The sequence below is a fragment of the Pezoporus wallicus genome, unplaced genomic scaffold (genome assembly GCF_028554395.1).
Source record: "Pezoporus wallicus isolate ANWC-B61680 ecotype Strahan unplaced genomic scaffold, APGP_CSIRO_Pwel_v1 contig_7162, whole genome shotgun sequence".
NCBI classification, from domain to species: domain Eukaryota; kingdom Metazoa; phylum Chordata; class Aves; order Psittaciformes; family Psittacidae; genus Pezoporus; species Pezoporus wallicus.
The window spans coordinates 1166057-1185344 of NW_026641997.1; the positions used below are offsets into that span (position 1 = coordinate 1166057).

The 19288-nt window shown below is 40.9% G+C and overlaps 1 protein-coding gene across 1 annotated transcript in view; it reads left to right on the plus strand.

The window, feature by feature from the left end:
* Nucleotides 1-809: 809 nt before the first annotated feature.
* Nucleotides 810-19288, plus strand: part of FANCC (FA complementation group C) — a 30364-nt gene continuing 11885 nt past the window's right edge. Inside the window, exon 1 of the mRNA XM_057426432.1 lies at nt 810-856. The gene's annotated coding sequence lies outside the window, so the exon portion shown is untranslated. The remainder of the gene's footprint in view (nt 857-19288) is intronic.

A 19288-nucleotide genomic window follows, 5' to 3' on the forward strand; every position in this document is an offset into this window, starting at 1 on the left:
GACAGGAAGGTTAGTAATGAATGATCATGTTAAGTGGGCTAGGGACTAATGAGCAGAACTGGAAGAAGTAGTGAGACTGTGTACGTTAGTGTTTTCAGTGGGGTTTCCTTCAGGACCAGCATAACTCGGCTAAGTGACAGAATACAGATCTTGGTAATTTTACTACTGATGCTTTTTAACAAATGCAGCACTAGTAAGGTGCACCATGTGTATATTCCAGCAGAGTTTTCGGTTAGAGAAATCAGGTATTTTTTAAAACCCTAAGTTTATTCAAAGCAAAGTTTCTTATCTTCTGTTTGCCTGTACCCTGTTTTTTATTTCACGTGGGTGTAAAGGCCTGCTGAAATTGACAAAAGTTCTGTCAAGCAGAAATTTAACAGGTTTTGCACTTAAGCCTTACCAGAGGGGAAAAAAAACCAACCTTATTCGGGGGGGGTGGCAGGCACCTTCAGTCGGCCCACCACAACACTCACCGAGGGAAAACACCCGTCTCATATTTTGTTTTCCCCGAGGAGTCGTTACCTCAGCTGTGCACGCAGGACCCAAAACAGCTCTACCCATCTCTCTCTGTTTAACCTAGTCAAGTAACACAGGCATCTGCGCCTCCAGCCATCAGGGGCCCTCTGAGCCCATCAGCCGTTAAGCCCGGCGGCGTTTCTGTTCCCGCCTCCCAGAGTCCCGCGTTTGGGACGCGAAGCAGCAGCGTGGCGCACAACCGAGCCGCGCAGTCCGCCCTCACGGCTGACACGGCCGCCCCCCCCCCGCCGGCAGCGGGGTATTCCCCAAGCGCAGGCGCACCTCGCGCGGGGCAGAGCGCGCGAAAATCACAAATCGGCGGCGCGAGCCGGGCGGCGCGGTAAGCAGCTGGCGGGAGGGGGGGACGGACCGGGGCCGTGCGGCTGCGCTCAGCGCGGGGGGCTCGGGCCGGCCACCGGCTTTGCCGCGGTGGGGGTGTCCTGTCCCCTGACTGGAAGGGGAGCTACGCTCCGCTCCCTTCCCGGCCCGATACCCCGCGCAGGGGAGAGGGTCCGCGCATGCGTATTGGCGCACGCGCGGCCCTGGGGGGCTGCCGTGAGGGGTGGGGCGCGGGAGGGCGGGCCCCGCGCCGGACTCGGTGTGGTCGGTGCGAGGCAGGCGGTAAGGGGCTGGTACGAGGCCGGCTGCAGGGCCTCCTGCTGTAATCCGTGCCGCGCTGCGTTGCACATCCTGCGGCCTGCATAGCGCGTCTCCCGCCGCGGGACTTCCGAGCTGTCGCTGCCGCACTTGGGGGGTTGTTAGCGTGGAGGTACACACATAACCACCGGGGTGGTTATATGAGGTGCTTTATTGCAGCGCTGGGAAACCAGGGGTATACACCCAAATCTGATTCCAACCTCGTCACATCGCGTTCGCAATTTATACACTAAGAATTTCGCAACTAATACATATTCAATATAGATTGCATCATTAACTAATACATATGCATCAAGGATTGCCACATCAGTCTGTTGCGACATCAACCTCTTCTGCGCTAGGGCAACCCCCCTCTGGTGGTCGTCCTGATGAAGTAAGGAGTCTTTCTCGGATGAAGTAAGAAGTCTTCCTCAGCTTGTCCTGTTCACCTTTCTGTTCCTTGGACATGTCCCAGCCATTATGTGGACGCCAGCATTCTCTTATTTTCACTTGACTACTCCTGGTATGTTCGTGAGTTCTGCTTCGGTAGAGTTTTACAATACTCTCCTAAATCTACTCATATACCCTTTTCCATATATGGCTATGTTAGTTTTATTACTGTGGCTACCATTGCAATGTTTAGTTGTAGAGTAACTAAGATTCACAATAGCAAAATTTCAACTAGTTCTTAACTTTTCTAATATATAAAAACCCTTCCACTGATTAACAGATTTTTCAAATATAATTATCTCCTTTATTTCATATGATTATTTGACATATAGTTTTACCCATTACTAACATTTCCCCCTTTGAAAATACTTCATCTCAGAAAGTATTTTCATCCTTTATTCTAAGTTTCTGTTTCCTGATAGGTAGTGCTTGTGGCCTTCTTGTTTTGGCCTCCTGACATATTTTACTGATCTGTCTTTTTATCATTTGGTTCATCCTTTCTACTTGCCCACTAGACTGGGGTCTCCAAGGGGTATGTAAATTCCATGATATTCCCAACAATTTACTTATTCCTGTACTATTGTTGCAACAAAGTGTGGACCTCTGTCTGATGATATTCCTAAAGGAACTCCAAACCGTGGAACAATTTCTTTGAGTAACCATTTTACTGTCTCCTTTGCCTTATTGGTGCGGCAGGGAAGGGCTTCCGGCCATCCAGAAAAGGTGTCAACCCCTACCAACAGATATCTGTACCCTTGTACCTTCGGTAATTCCACAGAGTCAACCTGCCAATAATCTCCTGGTTCTGCCCCTATCCTGATCCTTCCCATTTCCACTTGTCTTTTTACCACTGGGTTATTTTTCAAACAAATTTCACATTTTGATCCTACTGATTTTGCCATAGTTAATGTCTGTGTGGAAATTATTCTTTGTCTTAAATAAGTTACCAATGCTTCTGCACCCCAATGGCATTTCTGATGTTCAGTTTGCAGAATTTTTCGCATTATTGCTGGGGGTACTATTACTTCCGGGCTATTTGTTGGGCTGTTCGATCTGCCAATGTATTTCCTTCGGATATCTTTGAAATTCCTCCTTGGTGTGCTTTGCAATGCATAACAGCCCCCTGTTTAGGTTTTTGCACTGCGATTATTAATTCCAAAATCTCTTTCTGATATTTTATATTAGTTCCCTGTGAAGACAACAGACCCAGTTCCTTCCATAATGCTCCATGTATATGTATCACACCAAATGCGTATTTTGAATCAGTCCATACATTTACCCTTTTGTCATCACTCAGTTCTAATGCTCTTGTGAGGGCTATCAGCTCCACCCATTGAGCTGATATTCCAGGAGGCAATGCTTTTGCTTCAGTTATCTCCTGTTGTGTTGTCACGACGTATCCTGCATACCGTGTCGCATTCTCCACAAAACTGCTTCCATCTGTGAAAAGTTCCCAGTCTGGTTGCTCAAGAGGTACATCTTTCAAGTCTGTCCTGGTTGCATATGTATGTTCGATAACCTCTATACAGTTATGTTCAAGGGTTCCTTCTTCTAGATCAGTTCCTAGAAAAGCTGCTGGATTCAACAAGTTAGTGGTTTTCAAACTCACATCATCTTGTTCTGTTAATATTGCTTGATATTTCATCATTCTGCTAGGGGATAACCAATACCCCCCTTTTGTTCTAAGATGGTTGTTACCATGTGCAGCACAAACACTTCAATGTGTTTTCCCAAAGTCAGTTTTCTGGCCTCGTGTATTAGAACGACAGTGGCTGCTACTGCTCTTAAACATGAGGGCCATCCCACACTTACCGGGTCTAGTTGTTTTGAAAAGTATCCCACTGGTCTCTTCCAGCTTCCCAGTTTCTGGGTTAATACTCCCAGTGCTAATCTCTGTTTCTCATGGACAAATAACTGAAAGATCTTTGTCAAGTCCGGGAGTCCCAATGCCGGAGATTTCGTTAATGCCTCCTTCAATTTCTTAAAGGCCTCTTTCTGTGGTTTATCCCAGACAAAAGCAGGTGCTTTCTGGGCTTCATACAGGGGTTTAGCAATGAGTCCATAGTCCATTATCCACAATCTGCACCACCCTGCCATGCCCAAGAATGTTCTCAATGCGTGTAGATTCCATGGTTCTGGAATGGCACAGATTGCCTCTATGCGGTTTATTCTCAGTTTTTGCTGTCCTTGCAAAATTTCACATCCCAAGTACAACACAGTTGTGCATGCAATTTGGGCCTTCTCCTTTGAGACCTTATAACCGTTCCGGCATAGCTGGTTCAGGATTTCAGTAGTCACTGTTATACATAATGATTCTTGTTCTGTTGTGATAAAAATGTCATCTACATATTGCAATAAGAGATATTGTGACCTTGGTACCTGTATTTTTCCTTGAGTGGTCCATATCTCCAGTTCTTTGGCCAACTGATTCCCCAAAAGAGTTGGACTATTTTTAAATCCCTGTGGAAGTCTGGTCCATGTTAGTTGTGTCTTCCGTCCATTCCGTGGGTTTTCCCATTCAAACGCAAACAGTTTCCTACTACTTTTTTCAAGGGGAATGCAGAAGAAGGCATCTTTTAGATCAATTACTGTAAACCACTTATATTTTTCCTTCACAGATGTTAACAATGTATAAGGATTTGCTACCACCGGATGGATATCTTTTGTTACTTCATTTATAGCTCTCAGATACTCACCATTTGGTTTCTTTACTGGAAATATCAGTGTATTGTATTCTGATTCACATTCTTCCAAAATCTGATATTTTAAAAATTTCTCAATTGTTTTTATGATTCCATACCTCGCTTCTAGTTTCAATGGGTATTATTTAATTCTTACTGGTCTAGCTCCATCTTTAAGTTCCACCATCACTGGTTGAGCCATTTTTGATTTCCCTGGAATCTTTGTTTCCCAAACTATTGGTATTACAGCCTGTTCCACCTCTTCTGGGATTTGAGCAATAGGTTTGTCTTTAAGAACCAAAATTTGTCCTGCTTTTGATTCGGGAATTTGCATTATTAATTCACCATTTTCAAAAATGATTGTTGCATCTAATTTAGCTAGTAAGTCCCGTCTCAAAAGGGAAGTAAGGCATTCAGGCACATATAAAAATTCATGTGTTAATTCCTTTCCTCTGAATCAGAAGTCTAGGGGCTGCAAGAATGGCCGTACTTCTTCCTTCCCTGTGGCTCATACAACTGTCGTTGTCTTCTTTCCTAATCTTCCATGTAAGTCATTTAAAACCGAATAGGTGGCCCCTGTATCTACTAGAAACTTTACTTCTTTATTTCCCAATTGAATTTTTACAAGGGGCTCCTCATTTCCCACCCTGCCTAGTCAGCTTTGATTATCATACTCTCCCAATACCATCACCTTAGCTACCTCCGATCCTGCAAAAGAATTCCTGGGGGACATAAATTGTCCTCCCCTCAATGGACATTCATTTTTCCAATGTCCCTCTTGTTTGCAATTTGCACATTGATTATATCCTAACCTTTCTGCATTCATTCCGGTCCTAGGATTATAAAATCCTCTTCCCCGGCCCCTTCCTCTAGGATTAGAGAGACTTTGTTCTCTTCCCTGTATCACTGCCAGTAAATTTTGTTGCTGTCTCCTCTCTTTTTCCCGATTATTATACACTTTCCAAGCCACCTCTAACAATCTATCCAAATTTCACAGGTCTGCTCCCTCCAGCTTCTGCAGCTTTTTCCTAATATCATCTTGGGACTGTCCTAAGAAAATTAAAGCCAATTGAGCTCTAGCCTGTTCAGTTTCTACATCCAAATCCATATACTTCTTTGCAGTCTCTTTAAGCCTTTCTAAAAAGGTAGATGGTGATTCCATCTTTTCCTGCCTAACGTTATATAATTTTGACCAACTTATTGTTTTGGGCATAGCATTCCGTACCCCAACGATTACCCAGTCTTGGTACCTTCCTAAATTCCTCATTCCCTCTGGTGAGTTATAATCCCACATTGGGTCTTCCATTGGAAAGTTCTGATCTACATTTCCCATGACCAGCCCCTGTCTGATATCCTCCTGAACCCTTTCCCTAGCAGTTCGCAATACCATTTCCTTCTCTGTTGAATCCATAAGAGTATCTAAAAGTACTTGGATGTCATCCCAGTCTGAATTCTGGGTTTTCATAATCATTTTCATTACTCAAGCTACTTTATCAGGGTTTTCTCTATATGTCCCTGCCTACTGCTTCCAGATAACCAAATCCCCCGGGGAAAAGGGTATTTTAACGTATATCGGTCCTTCCATTCCTACTCCCTATCTTAAAGGTGCAAGCATTGCGTTGGGTGCCTGAATCTATATCTTTCCTTCCCGTCCTCCCCTCCGGCAAGTTCGGTGTGAGACTGAGGTAACGGGGAGATCTGCCTTCCGGCCCTCCTTACATTCATAGTCACTCTCACTTTCACTATCGCTATCATCCTCCCCCCTTTCTCTACTTGTTACCAGCGGGGCTGATGGAGCTGTTGCTAAATCAAGATTTTCGTCATCCCTTTTGATGCTGCAAACTATTTTCTAAGGCAAGACATCCAATACACCTTTTCCCAGCAGCTCACCCCTTACATTGTTCATTTGCACTTGTTTTAACAACCATAAGTCCACAAGATTTCTGCCGCTCTTCATTATTTCTTAAAGTAAAGAAGAGGTCCACATATGGTACTTTATCCCATTTTCCTTCCCTTTTGCAAAACATTAATTGCAATATAGTGTTGTATTGTAAAGTTCCATTCTCAGGCCATTTTTCTTGATCTTCCAATTCAAACTATGTCCACCAAACATTACAATAATCAATCAGCTTATTTTTCCCCATGCTTTGCCCAAATCCCCTCTCTTTCCCATGGCTTAAAAGGCAGCGTAAAGGGGATGATTTGGGAATAGAAGGCATTTGGTAAATACAAAAATTCCTAAAGGACAAGCTCCTTTACATTGCTTATATTACAGCACTTTTACCCACGCTGTTTCTGCAGCATAAAACCAATACCAAACCAAATTTTTGCCGAACCCGCAGGACTTTCATCACTGTCTAATGGACGGCGCCTAGGCTTACCCCGGGAGCTCCCTGCCCAACCAAGCGCAGCTTTCGCCGCGTCTAACAGGCAGGCTTTACCAGACCAGACTTCACCAAACCGAATGCAGCTTTCGCCGCATCTAACAGGCAGGCTTTATCAGAAGTCGGTACAGCATACATTATCAAGAATCGGTACCGTAACCAAATTAGAAAAGCACCCTCTTACCGTGTCAGAGGTCCGTTGTGAGCAGCGGAGGTCGGTCGCGGCTGATGGCTCCCCAGGAAGCTCTCGGTGCCGGCTGGAGCAGGATCAAGACACGATCCGCCTCAGCAGTGCCCGCGAGGTCCCATCTGGGTCGCCAAAATGTTAGCATGGAGATATACACATAACCACTGGATGGTTATATGAGGTGCTTTATTGCAGTGCTGGGAAACCAGGGGCACGTGCCCAAATCTGGCTTCAACCCCGTCACATCGCACTCGCAATTTATACACTAAGAATTTTGTAGCTAATACATATTCAACACAGGTTACATCATTGACTAATACATACGCATCAAGGATTGCCACATCAGTCTATTATGACATCAGCCTCTTCTGCGCTAGCGCAGCCCCCCTCTGGTGGTAGTCCTGATGAAGTAAGGAGTCTTCCTCAGCTTGTCCTGTTCACCTTTCTGTTCCTTGGACATGTCCCAACCATTATGTGGACGCCAGCATTCTCTTATTTTCACTTGACTACTCCTGATATGTTTGTGAGTTCTGCTTCGGTAGAGTTTTACAATACTCTCCTAAATCCACCCACATACCCTTTCCCATGTATGGCTATGTTAATTTTATTACTGTGGCTACCATTGCAATGTTTAGTTGTAGAGTAACTAAGATTCACAATGGCAAAATTTCAACTACTTCTTAACTTTTCTAATATATAAAAACCCTTCCACTGATTAACAGATTTTTCGAATATAATTATCTCCTTTATTTCATATGATTATTTGACATATAATTTTACCCATTACTAACAGGGTCTTCCCTTGGTGTTTCACGCCTTGGTGCCGCTGTGCCTCTTCTTGCCTTAACGGGGGAAGTAGTTGTGTTGTATTTCCTCAAACAAGGTTTAGTGAGAGTGGTTTTGCCGTGGGGGGGAAGGGGGCTTGGGACTAGGTGATGTTCAAAGGCCCATTACAAACCAAACCATTCTGTTACTCCGTGAATGCTGTTTAGGATGTGAGTTGTCAAAGGCAGGAATGCCTTGTGATGAAGGAGTGCGCTTGGGGCCGCATGCACATCCGAGTACTTGGCCAGTATTGTCTGGTACTGAAAACTTTTGAAAGGAGAAGGACTTATACATTGCTGCCTGCATCTTGATGTTCCCCTTTGTTCTAGTGGGAACTGAGTGGTAAAATGTCATTCTGTGGCACATGTACAACTACAACAGTGCAACTACAATACATGGATAACTTCCTAAATGGTTCACAGAGGGATGTAGTGAGAAGTGTACAGGTTTGTTGCTGATTTATGAGATGTACTGACTTTTGCACTGCGCAGTCTCGCATTTGCAGACATCTGCTCCAGTGGAAGAGCTCCAGTACAGTATGCTTTCACAGAATACTGTCAGTATGCTGGCCTTTTTTATTTGCAGTAGAGGTTGGTGAAGACCAATGCCTTAAAAGTATTGGGAGAAGCTGCCATTTTTATTCCTGGTTTTTGTTTAAGAATGTTGGTAATTAAAGCATTTCTTTCCACTTCTCCAAAATTTTCCAAGTCACCACATATCGAAGAATGTCTAAAAATCTGGTAGTTGTTGCTTTTCTATCACAGTGAAGAATTCTTTATACAAAATTTATGGGACATAACATTCTAGTGATGGGTCGCTGAAAAATCTTTGAGATTAATTTGGGATTTTAATTTTTTTTTTTTCCAGTGTGTAATTTTAAGGATCTGGAGCTTCTCCCTCCCAGTTCAAACTTTTGTGAATCTTTTTTTTTGTAAAATGAAAGCTTTCTTGTCTGTGGCCATTAAACCAAGCAACATTCAATTTTTCTTTTTCTGAATTGTGTGGATTATTTGCTGTGGTTTTGTGTTCATCTTGCCATTGCTCAAGGTTCAAAAATCGTGTTGTAAGAATTCATCATCACGTGATATTTGTAGCAGAAATTGATATATTTATCAAGGTGTATTGTGAGCTACTGACAAGTCGATGAAAGTCTCGAGTCTGTAGTTTTGGCGTTGCTGGAAAGAGCCCTCTTACTCCTCGGCCGTGTTTCCTCCGTGTTACAGCCTCGCTCCCCGGCTCTATGTGGATGTTTGTTCACTACTGCCATCTCTTGGGAAGAAGCAGGCTTGCTGGACGTTCATAGTGGTTCTCTAGTGGTTGGTTTGTAAAGAGAATACAAACGAGGATGTATTTGCCCCTTGGTGGAGACTTGCCTTTAGAGAACTTGGCAGTAGGATAGTATGAGTCACGAACCGATCCTGAAGGTTAACTTTTCTCTTGTAGGCGTTGATCAAGTTTTTATAATCATTTGCCTGCTTTTTGTCTTAGTTTCCTGGGGAAATGAAATCTGTATGATTCCGTATCCTCATGTCTTTGGCTACTAAAGAATTGAGCTTGTTAGTCAATTTTAAGTTCGAAAGCAGGATAAAGGTTTGCAAACAATTTGTTCCATGTTTTGTTTGTCAGTGGTCCTCACTCAGCACTTGCATCTGGGTCTACTGGATGGTGAAATTAACCACAGGCTAATACAGAGTATCATGGGTGAAAGTGTAATGAAGAATACCAGTGGGAGCTGGGGTTTTAAGGATGGTGTTATGGGGAGTTAAAGCAACAAAGGGTGCCTATTTTATGGTGCTAGACAGAGCTGTTCTCCTGTTAATGGAGTAGCCTTGTGCACTCAGTGTACTTTTAAACCAGAACTGCTTTTCTTTCTTTTTCCCTAAGCCATACATTTCAGTATACCGACTTCCAATTGTGAAGGTGCTGGTTTTGACAAAGATGTCTTTCAAAAGGGGTGAAGGATCCTGTAAAGGGTGAAGGATGGGTCAAACAAGTTTTCCCTGCAACAGTAATACAGAAAATGTTAAGAGTCCTTTGATACACATTGAATCAATTCTCACGTTTACAGGAAAGTAAATATATTGTATGACATTAATCACAAATAAAAATTTTCAGTCTTTGATTTATGGTTTTTTTTTTAATACAGTGTATTTTGTGCCAACCCATCTAAAAAGGCACAAAAGTATACCAGATCTTTTTGCATGTATAAATAGTACAACAGCTCTCAAAAAATCAAGTCAAATCTTGAATTAAACAATTTACCTTTCACTAAGAAGGTAACCAACTGAACTGTCTGGTTAATGTTATAAATTACTGAAATTAATATTAGCATTGCTAAAATGAAGACAATGATAATTCTCTGAAAACTTCTGAAACCACTTTAGGACCACATAGTTAATCTACTTTCTAAGTTAGAGGAATGTAGAACATGTTAAATATTTTCACCTTGCTGTGGGCCACTAACTCTGCAGGTAATTGCAAAAGTATTTAAAATTAGTAAAACTTAGTAATGCATTTTACTATAGAAATAATATTGATTTTAGGTGGCTAGGATAAATGTTGTGAGATGATTTGGAGCTGAATGCTATATCCCTAATACAAAAATACTCCATTCCTATTAATAATTAATTAAACATAATAATAAATCATAAAGACAACTCTGTTAATTTAAATCTTTTGAATTTGGGAATTTTTAGTTACAGGTTATTTAACACCTTTTCAAGAGTGCTTTTACTGTATGTAATGGTAAAGGATGGACTCAGCAGATTTAAGGTGTTCGCAAGAGGTTTCTGCTGTTATTCTTTTTAACTGTCAGCCTTGCATATAGTTACGGGGTTCTGATGTAGCACTTCTGTGTGCATTTTTAACTTTTATTAGAAATTCTGTAGGCAAGGAATGCTATGAGGTTTATTTTCATAAGCTTACTAGTAATGAATTATACAGGTATCATCGGACACAATTTAAAGACTGGTGACTTGCTCAGATGTGATATGCATAGCAGCAGTTACGGTACTGTGGTGAAATAAAGTCCGTGACACTATAGCAGCAGAAAGAATTTCGTAAATCTTTGAGAGGAATAAATACTTTTTACTAGCAAATGGAGCAAATCTAATGTTATCAGACATGTATTTTAGTTTGATAAAAAAAAAATACAGTGTACTACTAAACTTTAAAATTAGAGCAGTAGCAATGAGTCTTCTGTAGAGGTGAAGTAGAACAGGCCCTGGAAACTTAAGTTACTTCTTTCGTATCGTGTGAAATGTGTCAGAAGTGAGAATCAGTCTCGTGTTTACTGGAGCCAAATTGCAAGGCTGTCCTTCCTGCCTACTAGCAGATTCACTGAACATGTTTATTTTATGAATCTTGATTAACTATGTGCCAGTATTTAAATATTCCAAACAGTAACTGTAATAAAGTATCATAATGTACAACTAAATTGACATATGAGTGTCCAAGGAGAGGAGACTAAGAGACATACCACTAGCTGATACTTTCTGTGTTGTACATTTAAAGTTCTCATCTGTCATTAAATGACCCAAATTCATAAGGAACTCCCTTCCCATAGAATACCAGAACTATATAGCTTGAATTTAATGATGAGGGTGGTATTACTAAACTGTGAGTTTTTCATGAACAGAAGTGACAGAAATCTTACTTGCAAGTCACAGGATCCACTACTTGCACATTAAAAAGCCCATGCCCATAGAATATCCAGGAATAACTGAGAGCTTCCCAAACAAATGCCTCATGGCTTTGAGTATCAGTGCCTTGTATCCAGTCTAAATGCCCACATAGCTAATTGCTGCAGTATGAGTCTGACAGACTGAATCGCTGAAAGTCTCTGCTCTAGATGTTTATGAGGAAACGTATCTCTTCTTGTTTGCAAAGAATGAATAGCCTGATTTAATGCCTGTGAATAGCATGAAACCTTGTCAATGGACTCCAGGGACAAGGTAGTGTGTTAAAATAATGTATAACAAAAAGATGTAGAAGTTGATGTGGATGTCATGAGGTTATTTTTATTCTGAAGAAGAATGCATTTTTCCTTTTCTGTCAGGTGTACTTAGTGCCATAACTACATCTTTATTAAGAAGGTTTTATTCTGAGGTGTGAGTGGTCAGGGAGGGAGGTGAGAGAAGTAGGAAGCTCTTTGGTAAGGTTGATTGTTGTGTTTGCTTGGTGGTTGATTTTTATTTTGCTTTGATTTTGTTTTGTTGCTTTTTTTCATGCCAAAGAGAAATGCATTCTTTCGTTTGCAAACTTGCCTTCATTGTATGTGGACTATGTGAATGCTTTTCACAGACTTTCAGTAGCCTCAACTGATGTTAGGATGAATATGTATAATTTTTACTTAGGTGTATTATGCTGTCACCGGAGTTCATATGGAAGTAAGTACATATAATAAAAACAGGAAAGCAAATAGTTTGTGTGGTTGTTTTGGTTTTTTGGTTTTTTGTTTTTTTTTTTTTTTTTTTTGTTTTAGTTGTTTTTTTTTTTTTTGTGGAATATTGCCCTTTACTGTTGCATAAACAATTGTGTCATGCTTGAGGAGCCTAGGTTGAATAATAGATTATCTTTGAGGAAGTCCTTGAGAAGCAGTGGTGTCTAATGTGCTAGAACCTAAGAGATTTCTGTCTTTTATCTCGTTCTGTCATTTGTTTCCTCAATGACTTTGGACAAGTCATTTTCTGTTTGCGCTTCAGTTTCCTTATGCATATGTAGAAATGCTTTAACTTTGTATAAATGAAGAATTTCAGTGAAAGGTATGTGCTTCATCACTACAGTAAATATTAGAGATGTTTGGAGAAAAGGAGTTCACTTAGTATAAACAAGACAACTCTATGCACTGTATACAATTGATATTGTATACTGGATATCAATACTGTAGGCACTTTTTTAGCTGATGTTTGAATACTTGTGATAATGGGTTTGGGTCATGTGTCTTTTCTTATATCTGTTTAAGTCAGGGGTAAAGCCTGAATTTGGGAAAGTTGCATGGCCCTTACAGAAGCACAGTTGTCAGAAATATGAAGCCCTTTAGTGATAAGTTGAATTTAATTGAAGAAAGAATAGCTAGTCATACTTCTCTATGTCTAAATAGATGGTGTCTCTTGCTGCCCACCCAATCTCTCAAGCCCTGCCCCCCACCTTTTTTCTTTTTTTTTTTTTTTTTAAATGGTGAAACAAATGTGAACATTTTCAGACCATCCTCCCCATTTGCAGAATGTCCTTTAATCTATAGGTCATATAGGTAAAACTTTGAATTAATCCTGTAAGTTTTTTTCAGAGGAACTCAATTTTAAGGAAATAAATTTTTCTGTATTCCATTCAAACGCTATATAGATACAAGCTAATTGTGGAAAAGGCTCAATGATAAGGGAAGCTTGGATGATTGGTTTGGTTTATGAACATAACAGACTAGACTAGACGAGGGCTATTTGGTTGAAAGGGACCTCAATGATTATTGAGACCAACTGCCTGACCAATTTAGGGCGGACCAAGTTAAAGCATGGTATTAAAGGCATTATCCACTGATACCGAGAGGCTTGGGGCATTGACCACTTCTCTAGGAAGTCTGTTCTGATGTTTGACTACGCTTTTGGTAAAGAAATGCTTCCTAGTGTGCCTTCTGAACCTCCCCGGTGCAGCTTTGAACCACTGTTTCATGTCCTATCACTGAATCCAGGGAGAAGAGATCAGCAGCTCCTTCTCCATGTCCCCTCCTTAGGAAGCTGCAGAGAGCCATGAGGTCGCCCTTCAGCTTCCTTCTCTCCAGCCTAGATAAACTCAGAGCCCTCGGCCATTCCTCACAGAACACAGCTCCACCTCTGTCACTAGCTTTGCTGCTTCCCTCTGGATGCAGTCAAGGACATTCACATCCTACTTAGACTGTGGGGACCAGCACTGCACAGAGTGCTCAAGGTGAGGCTCCACCAACACTGAGTGCAGCAGTTAATCACCTCTTTTGACCAGCTGGTGATGCTGTGTTTGATGCACCGCAGGATGCGGTTTGCCCTCCTGGCTGCCAGGGCACGTGGCTGACATGCATTGAGCCTGCTGTCAGTTAGCATCCCCAGACCAGGTTTTTCCTGAAGTGGTGTTCAGTAGAGAAGAGGTTGAACAAAACCTTTTAGGCATCTGAAGTTACAGTCAAAATGTCTCATAGTGGATTTAAGCTAGAGGAAATAGTGGTAGCCGTATGAAAAAGTTTAACTGAGAAGTACAGTTTGTATTTTCTACAAAAATTACTCTCTGCCTGAGCAGTTATACTTCATTCACTGGCTTATATGCAGCAAAGTGAGAACATAGTATTTGCCAGAAGATGGTAATGAAAACTTCATAGTCAAGATACTGGTAATGAAAACTACATAGTCAAGATGTATTAGCTGTCAAATTGGGGATACGAGAAGGGGTACAAACAATAAATTACATCTAATAAAAGTTTTCCATTGTTGCTAAAAGGTCTAACTTTTCTGGTGTAGTGACTTGGTGGGCTCTTACGTGGATAAGTTTTTCAGTGTTTTGAATGCACTATGCAAAATACAGGCTCCACTGAGATGAATGAAAATTTTGCCACTGAAGTAAACAGAATCAGGATTTCATTCCTTTTCTTGTAACCTGTAAAAGAACGTGTAATTATGTAGTGTTTAGAGTACTGATATTGGAGGTCCATGCACAATTGATGTGTGATGTTACTAGCCATAGTGAAGCTAAACTGCTGTTAGCAATGACTGCCTTTTTTGCAAAGTGATGTAAAGATAAGTTACTCCTGTTTTTTTTTGTTACAAGATGTTCTGCAGAAGCAGTTTTGCCTCCTGTAGTCCGGAGGCTGAATCAGACCTAATGGCTCTGCAGAATTGCATTTATCCTTTGTTACCATTGTCTTCTTAGTTGCATTTCTCTTTGTGTGGCCTTTATTGCAGCTGTTGTCACAGAAGTCAGCTGGAAATGAACTGGGCTGAGTAAAAAGGCTCTGTCCAGCAAACTAAATCCAAGAATACTTTAACATTTATCTGCAGTTGAGCTATCCCAAAACATCTTTATCCCTCTAGCACTTATGAGAGATTGCCACATTACAGTGACCTTTTACCAAAGTAATCTTGGAAGGTTTGCTATTTAGCTTATGCCAGACAAAATATTTAAGTTTTTGCCTTACTGCAGAAATAAATTGAAAGGGAGATATGCTTCACCACCATCCCCCTGCCCCCATTTCAAGAAGACTGTGAAGGTGTGTACTTGTTTGTGCTTCTGTTCACCGTGCCTAGTATGTAATTTCTAGATTCTCCTGCATTTTGTGATAAACTGTTGTCACCTTTTTGTGGTAGATCCCTGTGTACTGATGGGGGATAAACAGTTCAGATGTGGAAGAAGAAGCAAGGAGTTAAAGGCTGAGCGGGAAGCCCTCTGTTTTTTTCAAGTGTGGCTTTTGTTTTGGAAGGCCATGTTGATCTGTTTAACATCAGTGTGCACCGGTCAAATCTGGGATTTGCTTTATTGCCTTGAAACAAATTTCAATTTTGTACATATTTTGCCTAATGGTATGGACAGCTTTATGTGGGCCTTGCTGGATTTTGATCTGGATAGTCCTGACATTGAAATTCTTTTAAATAATGATGTCATGTAGTTTGTTAATTTGTCGAATTGTGTAGAGCTTTCTGTCAGAGATAACAAAGAGGCTTTACTTCATTGTCGGTTTTTCTCAGCTTAAATTTAACTTAAAAATTTAAAATACTTGTGATGTTTGGGTCTTAGTATCTTGGTTGGCACCTTTCCTGCATGAGCAGCTTCCAGTGGCTTTTGATCAGACTTTGTATTCAGTTTGTGCTTAAAAACCTGGTAATACATTCTGTGGGATGGTAATTCCATCTTTTATATATGGAAGTGATAATTAATTGCCTCGTTGTCCTAATAAAATCCATTAAGGAAAGGTAAAAAATAACATTTGTAAAATTCAGTGATATCTCTCCAAAATGCCTTATTTCACATCTTTCACTGTTCCCTTGGGCAAAAGATAAGAGTAGATGGATGTGCTGAGATAATATTTTTTTCTTTCCCCTTAAAGAGGGTTTTATTCTTAGCCTCTTGAAATGGGAAAGTCAGAGGAACGTTCTGCTGCTGCAAGACAAGTCTGCCATTAGAACCAGAAAGTTTTAAAATTTTTTTTTTTGTGTGTGAAATGGTTATTGTTATCAGGGAAGTCTAATAAATAGTATTTTTTTTGGTCATGGAGCTTATGGCCTGATGAATAAGAAAAAGAAGGCTTTTTTTATGATAATATAGTCCTTTTGGGAGAGAGAGGGAGATGTAATGTTTTCAGAGTGTTCTAGGAGGGGACATCTTTTGTGAATCCTGGCAATGCATGCTTCCTCAGGGCATTGATTCTTCTCCAGTTCTTCAGGGCAGCAGAGCGCAACTGGAAACATCATTTTGCTGTTTGCAATTTTACACAGATTGAACCTGTGCTAGAGATTTAATACACCTGTTGTCCGCATAAGTAGCTCTGTTAGTGACCACAGTCCCTTAAAGATTAAAATTGGGCTCTTTTTACAGTGAGATCCGATAATTCAGAAGACAGATCTGACAACTGTTAAAATACTAATTATCAGGGTAAATAGAGGAAACAAATACAGAGGAGTAAAACAGATGAGTTAAATCATCTTTGTTGAGAATTGTTGATCTAAGTGTTGAATTATAAGGATTGAATTATCTGCTTGACAGCTGTTTAGTTTACCAGATTTTGCATTTCGCTAAGCCAGTGTTGGTTCCTTTCTTTTGGCAAATCTTTGTTCTTTAGTTTTACTTCCAGAAGAAGATATATTTGCATGCAATTTGTTTTAATTTGGAAAGTCTGCATGTAGACAGGAAGTTTTCTATGAGTGGTTTGATCTTTCTGTAAAATACCTGTGGATGTAGGCACAAAGAGGATTAGGAAAACTTGCTTCTAACTGAAAAATTAATAAAAAGTCAACACTGGATGTGAGCACAGAATCAAGGTGGAAATTTTCTCTAGATTATTCTTGACTGCTGGACTGCCAGTGAATGCTAATTAGACTTAATGCCAACCCATAAACTACCCTGTAAAGCTAATTTCTCAGCAAGTAACAGTCTGAAAAACAAGATGACATTAATAAATAATAAATATTTTTAATTTTTCCTAGGATTTGCTGCTCTTGGGCCTTTCTGCAGTTTCTAAAATATTATTCACTTTTCTCCAAATTTATTTTTGGGGGCTAGTGCTGGGTTTTCTTTAAAATAGGAAATAAATCACCTTTCATCTTGCTGCCTAATTTATTTTGCATTACAGTTTTGGTCTTGGCAAGTAAAATCAGAGCTGTCAAGGTAAAGATGAAAAATATGCTTGTGGCATATTGTATGTTTGTCGTGGTTTAAACCCAGTCAGGTAATTCGTTCACTCACCCCCCCTTCTTTCCCTCCCCCTACTCCCGGAGGGACGGAGAGGAGAATCGAAAAGAATGCAACTCCCACGGGTTGAGATAAGAACAGTTTAGTAACTAAGGTATAACAGAGATCACTACTGCTACCACCAATGATAATAATGATAAAGGAAATAACAAGGGAAGAGAATACAACACCTCAGCACCAACCGACCGATCACTCGCCCCCCAAGCCCGACCAAGCTCCGACCGATACCTCCTCCAACCCTGCAGTCTCCCAGCCCTTCCGGCTAACTCCCAGTTACATCCTGGGCATGACGTGCTGTGGTATGGAATACCTCTTTGGTCAGTTTGGGTCAGGTGTCCTGTCTCTGCTTCCTCCCAGCTTCCCCTCCTCCCTGGCAGAGCATGAGGCTCACAAAGTCCTTGGCCAAACCAAAACATCCGTGTTATCAGCTCTGTTCCCGAGCTGAAAGTCAAAACACAGCACTGCACCAGCTACCAAGAAGGAGAAAAATGACTGCTACTGCTGAACCCAGGACATTATCCACCCCTTATTCCATACCATTCATGTCATGCTCAGATCCCACATTTTCAATATACCATCACTCTTATCTTAGTGCATGGACCAGTCCCTATAAAGCTGCTGAGTCCATCTGGTCCATGATGTCAGTCTCCAACTCTTGTACCATTCTTCTAGAGCAGGAGAGACTGTGTGCAGTGTTCACACTCATGAATAACTAGGGCAATAGTGTCCATTGCTAAGTCCACCCCTCGATCTTGAGTCCATGTCTATGTTGCATCTCTGCCCTGATGGCTTGAAGTGCCATGGGCCCACCCGGCTCAAAATAATTCACTGTCCCCTTCAGCAGTTTCTGCAGCTTGTTGCTGGGGACTCCATACAGCTGCCTTCCATCTCCGATGCTTCCAAAGCACTGGAGGGGCCCAGTGGACTAGATACTTGCCCATACTGTCCCACACACCCTGCCACTCATGACTGTCCAGCCTTGGGGAAAACCTCTTGGTCCCCCTATATTGTCGTCTAACCCCAGACAAGACCCAAACCTGACTCTGCTTAACTTTTGAGATCAGACAAAATGGTTGTGGGTAGAACACAGCCTGTGTGTGTGCCAACATGCTGATCCCCATCACAATCAGCAGGCAGGTCCCAAAGGCCATTCAAAACCTCCAGAACTCTCAAACGATGCTGCTGTACTTGTCACTGGGGCTGGTGTAGCTGCTGTGCTTGCCGGCTCTCCCACCGCCAGCTTCTCTTTTCCTGTGTCTTTGAAACATAGAAACAGTTAATAGTCTAACAGTTAATAGTCTTAAGTAGTTAATAGTCTTCTGCTCTATTAGTGTATCAACCATGATCTATCATAATCAAGTTAAGAGTGATTAAGGAGTCAAAATCATCAGATATACTTTTGTTTATAAAATATACTCAAGTGCTTACCTAATATCTAGTCTCCTAATTCTTAGTATTAGTCTCCTAATATGTTAGAGTAATAAAGGTGCACAAAAAGACTGTTCTACTGCTTTTGTAAGTGTTAACAACCCTAAAAATAATTTGGAATTTGGAATGTATGCTTATGTGTTGTGTTAGCTCAATGGTGACCTGTTCTGCTTGGGGCCTTTGGACCCTGATGTCATATTAGTATTTTAACTGTTTTCTTGTTTTGTTTTTTCCTTGCAAGCTGTGGTTGCTGATGGGCAAGATTTGAAAGAGAGATGGAGTAATGGAAAGTAAAGTGTTTTTCTGGAGTGTGTAGCAACTTATTACTGGTTCAAGGAGAAGTACACAAATGAGAACTTTATGCCTTGAATGCAAGTTTTTGTCACATTCATTTGCAATGCTGTGACATAAGGCAATATTGTACCTTAATGGTGTCTCAAAGTTCCTTCTACTTGAAATGATTTTATTTATTTAAAAATAAGAGCTGAATTTACAAGATTAAAGTCAAACTAAGTAATAAAAGTTTAGTAGTAATTTTTGGCAGTCTATTAAAGCCAGATGTGGGGGACATCGAAAGCTATGAACATTTGTTACTGAATTTTCTATGATTGACAGAAATTCTTTCTGAGGAGGTATAATGTTTTGACATATTCCCTTTTTATTATGTCTGAGTCCCAAGTTTCAGAATTCGTAATAGTGAGGAAGTTGCCTTTTTCTTTCTTTTTTCCTGTTTTTATGATTTAATTTAAAAATATTTC